General features: G+C 42.1%; 1 protein-coding gene across 5 annotated transcripts in view; it reads right to left on the reverse strand.

The window, feature by feature from the left end:
* The window catches only part of nav3 (neuron navigator 3), a 184,499-nt gene that overhangs the window by 109,870 nt on the left and 60,446 nt on the right, over nucleotides 1-14,183 (reverse strand). The gene's annotated exons all lie outside the window — the stretch shown is intronic.

A 14,183-nucleotide genomic window follows, 5' to 3' on the forward strand; every position in this document is an offset into this window, starting at 1 on the left:
GTGTTAAAGTTACAACTGTTGCTATGATCGCTTCAGTAAAGTTCAGTGTGTTGTTTGTTGCAACTTTTAATACTTTATTAAAGGTTTTGAATAATTGTTCTACCGTCGTCCTGTATAATAAAGGGGCAGTTCAACATAAACAAGTAGTTTGCGCTGTATATTGTCTGAAAGGAGCTTTCCAGAGCTTCTCCATCTGCCGTCTCCCATTCCCCACCACTACACAAGTTTCCCCCCCAACAGGCACCAAACCCCCTCACATGTGGCCCTCCATATTCCCTTCCCACATGCTGACATGTGTGCTGGCTCTCTTGGTTATCCCACATATACGCTCTCAGAGGTTGGTGTGTTAAGAGACATGTGCGGAGCAGCTTTTGTGAATATATTAATTAGACCGAGCGGCAGGATCATGTGAGATGTGGGGGTTCTAAAAACATCGTCTTCCAACATAAACAGTGTTTAGACATAGATGATTTGTAATCAATGATATTTGCATTAAAAGTCACTTTTTAAATCAAGGAATAAGTCAGTTAGGCCCATTCGGATGCAAACATTTACATTAAACAGTTTGGAGCATAATGCATCTGTTCCACAGGCAGCGAGCATGTCCATGTGTGGGTTTGAAGGCTGGTTTAATGGCTGATAAAGACAAGAAGGAGTGAACTCGTAAACACAAAGTAAATCTCTCGAGTCCGACACAGATCTCCGTTTTTTAAAGGAGGACAGGAATCACCGATGCTTTCTTTCTTTGAGCCTTCGGCTGACAATCCAACCATAAATTCTGAGGCCTTTAGACGAAACCGCTGTTTGTTTTCAGTCGGCATTAACTCCAAAATGACGTAAACAAGCGGAACAATGATTGAAGGCGTTGATGACGGACGGGGCATTAGTGTTCCGCAGGGTGCTGGCGGTGTTTAACTGCTAGTTTGGTGGGTGGTTTGGCTTTGTGGCAGCGTGCAACAGCTTCTCGAGAAACCGACATCATTTATTTTTCCGATGCAGGCTGGCATCAGACGGATCCACATAAGCCATTAAAAGCAATTTGGAAAAGGGTATTTTGATGAGGAGCACTTCACCCAATCATGAAGCACTTAGGGCAGTAAAAAAGGGAACGCAGACTGAGGAGTGACAGGAGGGCACGTGTGCAACATGCACTGCGGGAAGGAAACTTGCCACTGAGCTTGGAAGAATAATGAGGGGGAGCTGTTAGCTTTTCAGTGATTATCAGTTTCAATTAAACTATGTTTCATTTACAGAGCCACTCCACAAACCCAAATATCACATTCCAGCTGACACAGGCAACCGAGTGGTGAAACGCTTCTGCTGTGGCTGAGTGAGACGAGGCCTGGTTGAGGGTGAGACCACTTACCGCTGCAATATAAAAGTGTTGAAAGATTTAAATGAGTAAATATAGGCAGAGAACACAAAGATATTCCTGTTATATACAATACACGTCACTGTGGTCACGTAACAAAACGCGATGGTACTGAACTTGTGTTTTTCAGCAACAAGGAAGAGCTAAAACACAGTACTTCCTTGTTTTGTATTTTAACTTCCTGTCTGCGTTGGGAATGTGTCACCTTGTGTAGTTTGACACCTGCTGCTTGTGACCAGCTTGCTGTCACATTTGGAAGTTTAAAAAAAAAGTGTGGTACCTCTTCAATGACTGCTAGAGCTCAACGAAATAAACTACATATTACATAGTTAGATTAATGTTTAATTCATGTTGATGAAACAGATACTGGCAAACTAAATATCAGCTTGTTCAGCGTCCGTTTATGAAGAAAGAAAACAAACAAGTTAATAACTTAATAAACCACATCATTATAGGGATTGTAATGGTAGTCTCCATTTAAGGAGGGTGTCTCGTGTTGGTATTATGTGACCAAAAAGTCCAAACATCTAATCACCTTGATAACAACCCAGAAACTCAAATCACTGGGTTTAACTTGGTGTGGCAATATTTTTAAACCTGTGCTTTTACGAGTTGGGGCTGCTTCACTATCATCTATTTGCATCAGTTTGCACTTAAACTTACTTCACTTGAGTAAGATTGCCTTAATTTTTTCATTACCACTGAGGCATTAATGGAAACCAGTGGCTGCCTGAAACAGAGGGAAACACATTCATTTTCCAGTTCTATCAAATGTCAAGTATCTGTGATGATGATAATTTTGCTAAAGCACATACAATCACTGCTATGGTTTTGTGTGGATAATTTGTTGAGGTTCTATTGAAGTCAACAAGAGAGATGTCGTTTAGATTTTTGTTTGCATTTTATATTTCTAAGTCTCTTCCATAAAAAAACATATTCTCTTTTGGACTGAATCTGAATGGAAAAGACTCTTTGTGACAAAATGACTCAGCTCTGTCTCGGACTTCTACTTTTGGAAAAATCTCCCCAGCACACTTGTAGCACGTCTACAGTACACGAGTATATTCATTTACTCTTTCCACACCAGTAAGACGTGGTGAGACACAAAATGAGACACTTGCTAGATCTGCAGCTTAATCTCCTCACGTGGCCCTCTGCCTGAGGAAAGTGTCCTGGGCCGCTAAAAGGTATCGAGTGACTGATGCACGATGGCTGGAATTGGAAAGTGTTCTCCCTTAGATGCAACTGTCAAATACAAATGAGCCAACACCTCAATTACCACTTCCTGCGGGACAGAAAACAACCACCTCCAGGACAGGAATGGAAAACCAGGCGTCACATGAGCACAGCGTAATAATTGAGGGGTTTTACTGCAAAATGCTACATATTCACTGGAAAATACATGGCACCTTAAATCCCTAAGTCGGTTTCTCAAAAAAAACCAAAGCTTCACGAACAGAGCTACAATACAGTGTGACTAAGTCTTGGGATGACTCATTTGGCTCCAATTGACCTTAAATTTTTCTTTTCCTATCTTTTTTACTCGGAACCCTGTGATTATTCTCCGAAACATGTCAGTGTTTATTATTTATTTCACACCCACATGAAAACAGAACTTAAATCTTGTCGTGGTGGTTGGAGCCGTAATCACCAGCGGGGTAAGAGACATTGAGTCATTAGAGCCTGTGTGTGTTTCTTAAGGAAAAGTGAAGACCTGCGCGGCTTTAGCAGGGTCTCTAGCAGCGTCTCTTCAAACTTTTATTTCAAATTCTACTGATGAGTCAGGGGAACACAAATAAATCAAACCAAAATCTATCATGTATAAGTCACTGTGTTGCCATTTCAATCTTTTCTCCCTGCAGATTAAAATCAAGCCGAAGCTAACAAAATTAGCTTTGCCTCTGAAACCTCTGTATCAATGTTTGTTTTTTTCTTGCATATGGCAGAATGTCAAGAAGATGAATACACACATTTTGCACCTATTAATTCATTTCGCCAGTGGAAACCTAATGAGGCCGAGCTCATCAATCATGCTGGTGCGACATATGACTGAGATGGTTTTTTAAAAAAAAAAAGGCCTGAATATACAATATTTATCATTGCTGCTGAGTTGAGCTGCTTTGAAATTGCAAAGCTGGTTTGCAGCCTCAAGGTTTCGGGAACAGAAAGTAAGAATTGTTTGTATGTGTTCTTTTCTCCATTAATGGGCAAGAATCTGCAGGACATGGCAGATTGGAGTTCTTGAGTACACTGACAGAACTTGAAAACACTCCGAAAACCTCTTCTCTCCTTGTCTATCATTGCTCCATCAGCGTCTCTCTTCAGACTGGGGGTCTGACACTTGTGCGTCCGCTCGTCTCATCCCTAACAGTCCATCGATTCCTGTTTCACCCTGCCCTACCAGGCAGCTGCTGACAGACAATGAATACAAGCAGATCAAATGGACAGAGTTTAAGAGCAGCTGATGGGCAGAGGGGAGGCTGGGTTAAAAGATCCTGCCTCATAATCCATCATCGCAAAAGTAAAAGTAAAGAAACTTTTTTTCTCATCTGGCACTGGCAGCTGTTTTAATGTGATATTAATCATGGTGGCAGGCCCCATACTCACGTACTTTCCTGACTGAAATCGATCACATGGGCTGGGTCCGTCTCATCTAAAATCTTCGAATAAAAGTTTTTTTTTTCGAGAGACACCGCAGGTTTGACCCTGCCTGCGTACAAAGTGTGCATTCATCGCAACGTAAATGTTATGAAACCAGAGCGTCACAAAACCGTTTCCTAACCGAGGAAAACCAAACTAAAATGAATCAATTCAAGTAGCCGGGACAAAACAAGCTGCTTTCTGTCCTTTCTTTGAAGGATCTTACTGCCTGCGACATTCCTATTTCTTTAGGGACTCTAAACACACACATGATGTATAATAAACAGGATCTGCATGGCAACACGGGCCTATATCCACGGATGTCTCAATTATATATGGTGGTTGATTTTCAGATGTTTACAGCATCAAATAACTTGGAGGGCGTCCATGCGGCTTTGCGCATCTGCTGCACAGACAGGGCGTGTGTGCACATGTGTGTCGGAGGCAGAGAGCGAAAGAGACAGTCAAACAAAGATGTTTCATGGGTGACAAAGACCAACGAGTCACTTCATCATTTGCTGGATTAATCTCTTTAAATCCCTTTTCATTACTCAAGTCAGATCGTGTTATCACTTCTGTGAATGACATTAAAAACCGTCAGAAACTGATGCCATGCTCGTGCAAATATTGATTTTGTTTTGTCTGTCCCATTTGTCTGTTGCAGACATTTTATTCCTAAGGTACATTAGAAAAATGAGTGATTAAACATCAGGTAATTGAAAACAACACAACAGAAACCTGGTAGTGTCACTGCAACTATCCTGGCGACCTGTGGTTCATGCGACTGTGGTTCACGATGTAGAGAAGGTCATCCATAAACTAGAGGGTCGGTGGGTCGATCCCCAGAACCTCCAGTCTGATCCTCCAGTCTGAAGTGTCCCTAGGCAATATACTGAATCCCAAATTGACCCTGACAATTGTAGGCTGTGTAACAGAAAAAGATCTTGGTATAGAAGCACTTTTTGAAAGGGTGATAGAACCTGTACTGTAAAAGGCTTATTAATATACAATGCATATAGTCCATCAATCAGGCTTTTCATTTCCATAAAAATGAAGGAGGAAGATTCCCTGACATTTACTCCCTTGTGTGGCTCAAGCTTATAAACCACTGGATCCTGCATTTACCATAATGCAATGCAATATTGTCACCCCAACTGGGTGACGTGACTTGACTCGACAAAAAAATCCTCCTGAGCCCAAGGGGACATGTCAAATCGATAAAGTGCTTGACTGGTTGCAGCTCTCTGAATTGCTGCCCACAAACTGATTCTGCAATTTAAATGGGTCTGGTGCTGTGACCGTGGACCAGTTTCTTCCGGACAGAAGGGAAGGTACAGGATAAAAGGTACTGAGGTGCATACTCAGGAATCTAAGCACAGCTAAGGTCATCTCAGTTGATGGCTCTGTAAGTAATATATAACAAAGAGCTGAGAGGAGATGTTATAGTCTTATTATTAATATTCTTCGCAGCGGAGAACATTTGATTAAGTAGCAAGGGAGGAAAAATGAGGGGAGGATGTTTTCAGGGGCGCGAGTACACTGTTAAGTATTTCTTGATGGCGAGCTGGAGTGATGGGTCTGCCTTCTGTCTCACACAAACACCGTAACAGACCTGTTACAGACCGTCACCGACACGATGAGGAGCATTAGCAGCACATTCTGCTGTCAAACCTGTCTGAGGCTGGTTCTCTCAGGGTCAGCGAGGTTAGGCTGCTGACTCTAAGGCATCTGCTTGCTTAACCTGCACACCAGCTACGAGGCAAGGTGAGAAATATCTTCACAGCATGGCTGCTGACTGCGGATTCTCATTATTTGAGTCCTGCTGCCCCAGATAGAAACAAAGTAATGCCATCTCATGAACTATTATTTAAGTGCAGACTGTAAAGTACAAGGAGCTATTGCTCAATGTGCGGTTTATTTTTGTATTTTCAGGCTTCTGAACTTAATTTGGGCAACTGAAGAAGCTGGAATATAGTTTGACATTGCATTGGGGAAGAATACATTAAGGGAGACATATTATGCTCATATTCAGATTCATAATTACAATTTGGATTAATACAGGTTTAAATCCCTACGACATTGAAGACAACACATCACTTTCCTCATACTGTACTTTCCCTACTATTGCTGCAGCTCCTCTTTTCAGCATCTGTCTGAAAAGAGGTTCTCCTCCCAATAAAAACCCAGTCTCTGCTCTGATTGGCCAGCTTGCCCAGGAAATGTCAGCCTCAACCCTTCTTTACCTGTGTTTGTTAGGGGGCATATCAGCAAGCTATAGGCACTGCACTATGCAAATATGTATCGACCATTAATACAAACTTGCCGAACAGTTTTATACACAGAAAACCTAAATAACATACAAAAGGAAGTAAAACCCCAAAAGCATAACATGACTTCTTAAATATACTGTTTATATGTTTGTTGATGTCGTTAATAGACTGATACAAACATTTAGACCGCTACTGTACATATAGGAATTCTGTCCATTGTTTAACAGTGGCTTATATAGTCAAATATTTTCAAACCCGACATAATATTTTACTTGAGAGGATATTTTCAGATTTAAATGAGAATAGCAAATAAAAGCTTAATAAAATGTAATGCTGCACTGTTTGTGAATAGCACACGTTAAAATACTGGTTCTGTAGAAGACACTTTTTAACTGCATGTGAGCGCCTATCTCATGAGAAGGGGCTTTACTATATATGAGGAAATATTAGTTATACGGGCTTATGGCCACACTAAACATAATAAGGGTGATGGGATGAATATTACTAAAGTCTTGTTCACTGCTTCGGTCGTAACGTGCCTTACTGAACCTGCTATGAGCCATTTAAATGAAGCAGGAAGTGATGTGCAGGTAAACGGTGTGGAAAATAACATATCTTATGTTAAGGTGTTGAACAGAGAGCTCATGCACAGTAACTATATAAAGCATCGTTATAATTTGCCGCAGCAGTCTTTAGGCCACTGCAGTCAATGACAACTTTCTATTTTTACATTAACTTTATATCCGTATTATGCAGCTTGGAAATGAAATAGAACAGAAAAATCGAATTTATATTACATTTAAAAATTCAAGGGCATCATAAAGAATGTGGTGAATAAGACGTGGTTGTTTTTCTTCAAAGGTCATTGAGTTAAAATAGCTGTTTTTATGGATCTTTGTATATCATGTTATATACATGGTATTTTATGTTGTATACGGTATATCTTATTTATGTTGTGAGTTTGTGTGTCTTTTTTTTTTTATCTCAATCGGACCTACTGGTAAAATAAAATAAAATAGAACAAAATTGCCTCTCTGTTTCTCTCTCTCTCTCTCTCCTGGGTGTCCAATAAAACAGGGCTATAGATTTTACACCAGTTTTTCCCAGATGTTAAATGTCACATGGCGTTTCCTCTGCTGCAGTGGTCAGTCTGCGGTGATAAATCAGGCTCACCGGCTCACTTTCACCCCCCCCCTCCCATGTGCTGTGCCTCCGAACAGTAACGTCAGTAATTTGCAAGTGTACTTTTCTTTAATTTGACCTTCAACTCTCATGTGGCCCTTCCGGACAAACAAGAGTTTGCCAATGTAGCACCTAAATAAATAAAATTAGCCATTAACGTTTGAGTACTGGTTGTCTTTACATCTTGGGAACAACGTGCAACAGGTTTTTGTTGGTGTTGTGCAAAATGCAACACTGGCAGGACAGCGTGGTGAGAGAGTCAAACACGATGCACCTTAAACAGAGAGGCATACTCCTCTACTGCCAATCGGAAAGAAGTCAGTCGCCTTTTTTAGCAGGTAAATCAAACCTTCTTATACTTTCTAATTTTGGTATGAGACATATACGGCATACAATCTTCTTATTTATCGCTGTATCAGGGGAAAGAGAATCCTCCGCTCTCTGGGAAAGTAGTCATAAAATATTTAAACTGACTAACTCTCTTCTACAGAGCAGTAGGGGAGTTTGAAAGCTCTCCTGGTTGATCTTTTATCTCCTGTCAGTTTGCTTTACTATAAGGTTGCAGTGATAAACAGGAGCTTCCTGTGTGTACTTATACTGACAGATGTCTGAAAACTGAAGTTCTGAGCGGCACTTGGCGCAGCATTCACTGCATTTTTTGGGAGTACGTGTTAAAAATAAGTTCGAACCCCAAATCGTGAACTTTGACTTTTTGAACAAACATAACAGAGTTGTCGAGCAGACTACAAGGCCCTTTTTGTTCATGCGGAGAGGAGTGAGAGTGCGGTCAGCGATAATTCGCAGCCGTGACGCTTGCGATGTCAGGCTACGGGTGGTTGGGGGGTTCACCGAGGGCAGGGAGATGGGAGGCTACTGTAACAGTAGAAGCTAAGGAGTCCTTGCAGAGAATAAGCTGCCATTGAGTCCTTGGCTGAATAGTGAGGAACTAAATGTGAGGACGAGCGACAGAGGATGAAGAATGTTTTTTTTAAATCAAGAAAAATGTACCAGGAGCAGGATTCTGCTTTCTGTGTTTAAAAGAAACAAGGACAAACATTTTCTATTTCCAGCAGTTAAAACCAGATGGACACCCAGGAAAGAGTGATCCACTTTTACTTTATTGCTCCTTAATTGCAACATTCACGGTGAGTAAAGGGACGTTGACAAAAGTGGAGAGAAGCTGCAGCTGGTGTGTCGGAGTCAAAGATTCAGGGCTCGATCAAAAGTCCTTCACTGTGCCAGTTTAACAAGCCAGAGCTTCGCTCCCTCAACAGAACATCTGCCCATGTCGTTCACTTATAATGAGAGATTAAAAGCTTCCTATTAGGCTACAAGTGAGCCTTTAATAAGTCCCTGGGTGCCCTCCTCATGCCGCTGGCGCATGAGAGGATCGACCTGTGCTCCACAACACACACCTCGTCCACAAACAGAAAAACAACCGGCTGCAAAAAAAAAGAAAAAAGAACATTCACAAGAGTCCGAGAATGAAGGGAGTAATGTTCACACGGCGTGAGGGCGAGTTTTACTACCACAGCTGCCGAGGCACTTGAGCAGACATACATTGGAAGCTGGATTACAGACCAAGTCCATGGAGCTGGGCCTGGACCTCCCAAATTGGCATTTCACGGATCCACCACGCACTGTTTTCAAGACTTAACGCACTGATATGGAAAATATTGTCCCATGATTTCCTTTTTCTTTGAAAATGTACTATGTGGAACACAAGACAAACGTGTGTTCGCCCAAAGAAAACAAAAAAAGACTATAGATGACACCTTTTTCATAATGTGGAAGAAATAGAAAGATTGATAAACACCAGATGTTAGATCATTGCGTCAAAGCTGCCCTTCATAATTTTTTTTACCTTATTTATAGCCTGCTTTGACCTGATATGGTGTGTTACAGTACATTTTAAGGCAAATTATTAAAGACAAAGGCCCTAAATAAAATATCTCTCTTTAGCTACTGTGTTCACCATCGAGTTGTGACCTTTGCTGTTGGCAATAGGCAGATAGTCAAAAGTGCATCTGACAGAGGGTTTTATTTTGTGCAAAAATAGTTGCATTGCAAGCAATAGTTGCATTGCAAGCAAGGTTCACGGTTCAAATCCCAGTTTGGCCAGGGTCTTCCTGTATGGAGTGTGCATGTACTCCCAATGTCTGTGTGGGTTTTCTCCGGGTGCTCTGGCTTCCTTCCACAGTCCAAAAGATATGCAGATTGGGATTAGGTTAATTGGAGACTCTAAATTGAATGTGAGAATCTGTCAGTTGGCTCTGTAATGGACGCCCGCCCCCATGTATAAATATGATTTTGATTAAAAAGCTTTTTATTGTGTTTTGCTGCTGCCTAAGCCTTAGAGGACATTTCTCCCTCTTTCGAGCATAGCTGTAGTTGCTGCAGTCTAAACTGGCCATCTGCCTCTGCCCTCTTTAGACCGCTCTCCGCCAATCACCGGGCACACACAATGACATCAGGGATGTTTCGGGAAGCCCCGAGCTCCTATCATCCATTTGTCGGTGTATTTTCTAGACCAACTGACTCTCATAATAGGTGAATCGCCTGACAGCCAGAGCTGGTGTAATCAAATCAACGCCGTGCATGAGGAATAGTGTCACACGGATGCCAGTTGGTCGGGCCTGGCAGGGACCAGGGCCAGCGTCTCAAATTAGGAACATGATCAATTAGAAGCAGAGATTAACAGCGAGCCGTGGTGATGATGAAGCTTCAGGCTGGTGAAGATGACACCGCTGAGTGGCTCGTGCGGTTTGTCCTCTTGTCTGGCTTCGTGTGCAGGCTGCCAACAGATGGAGCCCAGATGAGACTAGGGGTCTTTTATGGTCTCCAGGAAACCCTAGACTCAATTTGGCCTCAAAGGCAGCACACCGACTCCAGACCTGCTGCCATCGACCAAAACACCCAAACCTAACTTTACTTTAGCTGACTATGTATGAGTATTTTTGTATGTTAAGCTTACACATCAGTAAGGTTTCACATTCATGATGTGATATCATGACATTATGTCGTGCTTCAGTTCAGTTTTGGATTCCTGAGGTCTGCCTGTTGTTTAATGGTTTTATCCATCACTTTGTTTCTTAGGAGTTTGGGATCTTTCAATAAGATTTGCATCACCTTCTATGTAAAGTGCCTTGAGATAATGTATATTATGATTTGGAGCAATACAAATGAAATTGAATTCAATTGAATTGAATAATGTACTTCAAGTGTGATGTTAAAAAACATTTAGCATTGTATAATTATTTTTGCAGTTTTCTCTGCCACCGATTCTTGCCCCAAGCAGGTGGTATGTGGTGATCGCTTGCCCAGGCCAGTCCAAACCCTAGCCTTAGCCTAGCTGGTTAGCATGCTACCTTTACTGGATTATTCATTATTATTGAAGGTACACAGACACTAAAATAGAATGACACTCACTAGATCAAACAAGTTTTGTGGTAATTTGTTCAGTAGCTTTTGCAAAAATCTTGCTAAATAACAAAACAAAAAAACCTAACAAAACACTTGCACAGACGGAAAATGAACCTCCCTAGCGCAGGTAATAAGTGAATTTTCAGCTCAAGGGTGACGTCTTTAAAAACTAAATTCACAACATAGCATTTCCAAGTTCTATTCCTTTAACGGTGCTTTGCTGCCAAAGAAATCACTCTGTCTAATCAAACCGGATTTGGCAAGAGCCAAGGCTGCGAATGGCCCGATCCAAGTACACACACTTGAAAGTCCAATACCACAAATGAAAAGCAACAGGTTGACTTTAAAGTAATGAGTTGTTTGATGCAGTCTCTTCCTACCCAGACCTGTGCAGCCTTCTGCTGACATGTCTCTGCATCTCTGAGTTCGCGGAGGAGTTTGACAACTGTTTGTTTCTTCCTGACATCCTTTGATGAGGCTGCAGGAAGCCAAACATGCACACATGCACACACCCAGACAGTGAAAACACACAGTCATCCGTATTGCAGCGAAGCTCTCGGTGGTTTGCTAATGATTTCTGTCTATAATGAGGATTAGTGTTGCGAGGCTTTAATATTTTCTGCTGAATGGGCCTCTTCTGCCGTGCCCCGCCCGCCGTTTTCTCGTGTTTGAGCACAATTTCTTCTGAGATAAAAAAACAACAATCCTTAACTCGATTCAAAAACCTGGGCGGCGTGCATCTAATTCCTTTGGATGTCTGGAGGAGAAACTGCACTGTCAGAGGGCAGGAGGGATTGCAGAGAGAGAGGTGAGTAAGACGTTTGAAGGATTCACACAAACAGTGTTCGGGTTCTTAATCCACAGAATGCATTTATGTTTTTACAATCTGAGCGCCTTTATCCAAAACACTACACTGAGAGAAGGGGGTCAGATCAATTAGTTTTAAATATAAAAGTAATCTACAACGGGTGAGGACCGTGAGAGATGTAACAGAAGAGGATATTGAAAACTAAACGGAGAAAACACTTTTTGGCGGGTAAGTCACACTCTGTTTTCCTCTGATGGATGTAAACATCTCTCTCTCTCTGAAGCTGCCTCAAATCGCTCTGTAACCACTGAATTACATCCGTGTTGTACAATTTCCATCTCTACTCTTATCTATTGCGAAGCTGAAAAGCAGCGAAAGGAACCATATTAAGCGGTGGAAAGAAGCTGAACCCAACTCAAATCTACACTGAGTTGAAAAGCCCCTCGCACCACGCTCCTGTCACTTCTCATTCCCGTCACCTCAGCCGGCTCGCACAGTGGCTGAGGATGATTCCTCCCAGGGACCAGATCCACGTGGTCCTGGATACAGTTCTGTATTCGAGCCCCCCAACCCCCAATTTCATAAACAAACTCCCGCTAATCATTTTGTTTTCTACACAAACAAATCCAAGCATTTCAAACCAGGAAGTTTCAACCAGTCTGACCACACTGAGTGCCAGACCTCAAATGTGAGAATCAAATTTCCATTTACAATGTCGATGTTTCACTTGTTTACAAGAAGAAAGATACTTGTTTTTCCATTATTGCAAGACGCTACAGCACATATGGCCACGGTGTAGCACTGATTTTGTTGAATTTTCACCCCATCCTAATTGTGTTATCATTCTATCTCTATTCATAAGTGTGGTGTGTCAGTCTGAGATTTCACGTTCAGATTCTTTTATGCTTTCACTCAAAACCCTGTGTAACCGCCATATGGGACTCTGAAAGAAGCTAATGCAAAACCATTATGAGAGTGGGACAGTTTCATATTTCAACACTACACCTGTTTTTTTTGGGGTTGGGGAATTGTGACTCCTTGCACATGTGCACAGAAGCTACCTACGGGTGCAAATAAAGTAGCCTAACCTTACCTAACCTAACCTAACCAGAAGCAGATATGAGCTGAAGCTGGAGCGCAGGAAATTGGTTCCAGCAGCAAAACATCTGAGTGCAAGCGCGCGCTGTTTGAGCACAAGCACAGCAAATCTAAGCCGGGACTATCTGAATGTGAGTGCAGGGATCGGAGTGAAAGCATTACAAAATCTGAACGTGAAATCAATAAGTCCCGCTGTCAAACTGAAAGACCTTGCTCTTGAAGAAAGAGAGGAAAAGAAAACCTACATCCTAATATAGGCTATCCTCAAATCAAACTGTGAGAAAGTGCTTTTTAAAAACACTAAGACTGAAAACTAAGATCAGGGATTTTGGGATTAAAGAGAGGATAAACAAGCTATTAGATAAATGCTGAAAGTGAACATGTACTTCATGGAAGTGCAATCATTTATTTTTGAGCCTAAGTCTAAGAGAAGTTATTGGACATGAAGCTTTGATGTTTCCATATTCAATTTCTCATAAGAAATGAACTGACCCAAATATGACCTTAGTATTTATAGTTTTTTATTACACTGCAGCAGTAAGGAGGTCAAAGGTCAGACTCTTTTACATACTGTCCTTGATGAGAGCAAATTGGAGCAAGTAGAGGAGGGAGACCTGGGGAACGGGGGGTTATTAATTCATAACTCCAATGGTCGTTGTCATGCTATCCCATGAGCCCTTGGGGCAGTCAGAGGTGATACCCTTCAGCCTCATGAATATGAGGAATAGTGATCCAGGAGCACTTCTACCTCACTGGGTTCCAGAGGTTTATAGGAAATGTAAAGATCTGATCAGGTATCAATAGTTAATAGAACATAGTTAAATTCTTACCATTTGCACCAGTGACGATGCAACCAGAGCTTCATGAATTGGAATAACGTTGACCGAAGTGAAGACAAATGTCTATGACAAACCTGGGCAAACATCAGCTGACTCTTTCTGTTGGACTAGCTCCACAGGAAGTGGTTGGCCTTCCCCTGGTTTGTGGATCTATTGCATTGTGAACGCGGTTTAGAGAAAAAAGAGCGTGTTGTGTATGTAGATTAGCTGGGAGGTTTGCAGATGCTGGTGCTGCGCTGGTCTCTGCTCCTGTGCTTACAGCAGCTGCTCAGTTGGCCTCAGTCCACTCAACTGAAAAGCAGTGGCCTAACAGTTAGGAAAAAAACAGACTTGGGACTCCGGGATCATTTATGGTCCCAAGTGGAGGGGAATCAGTGCAGAGGAAGTTAATCAGACTGCCCCTCCGCTGACAGCTGCTGCTACCGCTTAACGTCTCCGGCCGAGGCGTTTGGATGCCGGTGCTACGTGGCCAGTGGCAGGTTTCCAATATTCACAGCTCGAGTTCAATATGAATCAAACTTTAAAAAATAGCTCAGGACCGGGCAAAGGTT

Source organism: Hippoglossus stenolepis, chromosome 22 (assembly GCF_022539355.2).
Source record: "Hippoglossus stenolepis isolate QCI-W04-F060 chromosome 22, HSTE1.2, whole genome shotgun sequence".
Lineage (NCBI taxonomy): Eukaryota > Metazoa > Chordata > Actinopteri > Pleuronectiformes > Pleuronectidae > Hippoglossus > Hippoglossus stenolepis.